We start from the raw sequence: 3,864 nt of genomic DNA, 5'->3' as shown, positions 1-3,864 counted from the left end.
GCACCCACTGAGCCAATCAAGCACCCTAACAATGGGTACTTTAAGTGTTACTATTGTTATTAGTTCTTGGAGGGAGAAATTGAACACAGAGGCTGGGATTATAAGGGAAAAGGCAGGAATGAGGCAGCGTGTGAAGGTCTCAGGTAGGTAGAGCTTTAGGATAGGCTTCTATTCCAGGAGAAATCTAGGGTAGCAAGACAATGAGATAGAAGTATCTTTGTATGGACCATTCTGCAGGGAGTAAGGAGGAACTGCAATGCCGAGAGCTGTGTGTGTCCAGTTATTACCATGATCACTCTGGATCCTGGGTTGGTCTCTGCTTACCTAATTCCAGATCTCATTTCCTTAGGATCCTGATGCCCCCATATACCTTCAGCCCCAGCCAGGATTGGCAGAGTTATTGGCTGAGTTACTCAAAGTGAAGGGCCTTATCTGGCTAACCTGGACATTGTATGGCAGAATGTGAATTAATCTTCCCTTTCTCCTTCTCTTGTTCCTCTTTTTTTTTTTTAATGGAAAGTTTCAAGCACATCTAAAAGTAGAGAAACTGGGGGGGTGCCTGGCTGGCTCAATTGGTAGAGCATGTGATTCTTGATCTCAGGGCTGTGAATTCAAGCCCCATGTTGGGTGTGGAGATTACTTAAAAATAAAATCTTAAAAAAAAAAGAAAAATAAAATCTTAAAAAAGAAACTAGCATAATAAATTTTCATGAACTCATCACTTAGCTTTAAGAGTTATCAGGTTTTTTTTTTTTTTTAAGATTTTATGTATTTATTTGACAGAGAGAGAGAGGGAGAGAGCGAGTGTGCACACAAGCAGAGGGAGAGGGAGAAGCAGGCTCCCTGATGAGCAGGGAGCCTGACACGGGACTCGATCCCGGGACCCCAGGATCATGACCCAAGCTGAAGGCAGACACTCAACTGACTGAGCCACCTACACATCCTGGGAGTTAATCAATTCTTGTTTAATTTTTACCCTCATTCACTTCCCCACCCTGAATATTTTTAAGCAAATCATACACATCACTATGTCTGCATCTCTAAAAGATACTCTTTTTTTTATTGTTGTAAAATATACATAATAGAATTTACCATTTAAACCTTTTTTAAAAGATTTTATTTATTTTTTTGTGAGAGAGAGAGCGAGCGCACAAGCAGGGGGAGGGAGGGGCAGAGGGAGAATCAGGCTCCCACTGAGCAGGGAGCCTGATGTGGGACTCATTTCCAGGACCCCGGGATCATGACCTGAGCAGAAGGCAGATGCTTAACTGACTGAGCCGCCCAGGCGTCCCATTTAAACCATTTTTAAGTGCACAGTTCAGTCGCATTAGGTACATTCACGTTATTGTGCCACCATCACCACCATCCATCTCTAGAAGTTTTTTATCATCTCCAATGAAACTCCATACCCATTAAACAATAAATCCCGATTTTTCCTTTCCCTAAGTCCCTGGCAACCACCATTCTACTTTTTGTCTTCATGAATTTGACTATTCTAGATGCTTCACGTAAGTGGAACCATACAATATTTGCCCTTTTGTGTTTGGCTCATTTTTTACTTAGAATAATGTCTTCAGGGTTCATCATGTTGTAGCAAGTGTCAGAACTTCATTCCTTTTTAAGGCTGAATAATATTCCATTGCATGTATATATGACAAAGGTTCTTTTTAAAGCAAAACCATATTACTATAATCATACCCAAACAATAGTAATTTCTTAAAATCATCAAATATTCAGTGTTTAAATTTCTCTAACTGTGCCATAAACATCTTTTTTTAATTGCTTTTAAAATTTGAATTCAATTAACATATAGCGTATTATTAGTTTCAAAGGTAGAGTTCATGGGGCGCCTGGGTGGCTCAGTTGGTTGGGCAACTGCCTTTGGCTTAGGTCATGATCCTGGAGTCCCAGGATCGAGTCCCACGTTGGGCTCCCTGCTCAGCAGGGAGTCTGCTTCTCTCTCTGACCCTCCCCCTTCTCATGCTCTCTCTCTCTCATTCTCTCTCTCAAATAAATAAATAAATAAATAAAATCTTAAAAAAAAGGTAGAGTTCAGTGATTCATCACTCTTATATAACACCCAGTGCTCATTACATCACATGCCCTCCTTAATGTCTTCACCCAGTTACCCCATCCCCCCACCCCCCCTCCCCTCTAGCAACCCTCAGTTTGTTTCCTATGATTAAGAGTCTCTTATGGTTTGTCTCCCTCTCTGGTTTCATCTTGTTTAATTTTTTCCTCTCTTCCCCTATGATCCTCTGCCTTGTTTCTCAAATTCCACCTATCAGTGAGATCATAATGATAATTGTCTTTCTCTGATTGACTTATTTTGCTTAGCACAATACCCTCTAGTTCCATCCATGTTGTTGCAAATGGCAAGATTTCACTTTTTGATGGCTGAGTAATATTCCATTATATATATATACATATATATATGTGTGTGTGTGTGTGTATATATATATATATATATGTATATATATATACATATATATATACCACTTCATCTTTATCCATTTATCTGTCGATGGACATCTGGGCTCTTTCCATAGTTTGGCTATTGTGGACATGGCTACTATAAACATTAGGGTGCAGGTTTCCTTTTGGATCACTACATTTGTATCTTTGGGGTAATTACCTAGTAGTACAATTGCTGAGTTGTAGGGTAGCTCTATTTTCAACTTTTTGAGGAACCTCCACACTGTTTTCCACAGTGGCTGCACCAGCTTGCATTCCCACCAACAGCGTAGGAGGGTTCCCCTTTCTTTGCATCCTCACCAACATCTGTTGTTTCCTGAGTTGTTAATTTTAGCTATTCTGACTGCTGTGAGGTGGTATCTCACTGTGGTTTTGGTTTGTATTTCCCTGATGCCAAGTGATGTGGAGCATTTTTTTGTGTGTCTGTTGGCCATTTGTATGTGTTTGGAGAAATGTCTGTTCATGCCTTCTGCCCATTTCTTTTCTTTTTTTTTTTTAAGATTTTATTTGTTAGAGAGAAAATGAGAGAGAGAGAGAGAGAGCATGAGAAGGGGGAGGGTCAGAGGGAGAAGCAGATTCCCCACTGAGCAGGGAGCCCGATGTGGGACTCGATCCCAGGACTCCAGGATCATGACCTGAGCTGAAGGCAGTCACCCAGCCAACTGAGCCACCCAGGTGCCCCTGCCCATTTCTTGATTGGATTGTTTGTTCTTTGGATGTTGAATTTGATAAGTTCTTTATAGGTTTTGGATACCAGCCCTTTATCTGATAGACATTTGCAGATATCTTCTCACATTCTGTCTGTTGTCTTTCGGTTTTGTTGATTGTTTCCTTTGTTGTGCAAAAGCTTTTTATCTTGATGAAGTCCCAATAGTTCATTTTTGCCTTTGTTTCCCTTGCCTCTGGAAATGTGTTTAGCAAGAGGTTGCTGCCTATGTTCTCTAGGATTTTGATGGATTCCTATGTCCCATTCAGGTTTTTCATCCATTTTGAGTCTGTTTTTGTATATGGTGTAAAAAATGGTCCAGTTTCATTCTTGTGCGTGTGGCTGTCCAATTTTCCCAAAACCTTTGTTGAATAGATTGTCTTTTTTTTAAAAAGATTTTATTTATTTATTTTTGTGAGATGGAGAGAGAGAGCATGAGCGGGGGTGGGGGGGCGGGAGGGGCAGAGGGAGAAGCCAACTCCCCGCTGAGCAGGGAGCCCAATGCAGGACTCGATCCTAGGATCCTGGGATCATGACCTGAGCTGAAGGCAGACGCTTAATCGACTGAACCACCCAGGTACCCGAGACTGTCTTTTTTCCATTGGATAGTCTTTCTTGCTTTGTCAAAGATTAGTTGACCATAGAGTTGAGGGTCCCCTTCTGGGTTCTCTCTTCTGTTCCAT

This window comes from Halichoerus grypus, chromosome X (genome assembly GCF_964656455.1).
Source record: "Halichoerus grypus chromosome X, mHalGry1.hap1.1, whole genome shotgun sequence".
Lineage (NCBI taxonomy): Eukaryota > Metazoa > Chordata > Mammalia > Carnivora > Phocidae > Halichoerus > Halichoerus grypus.
The sequence above is the reverse complement of the archived record's forward strand: the minus strand, read 5'-3'. Positions refer to the sequence as shown.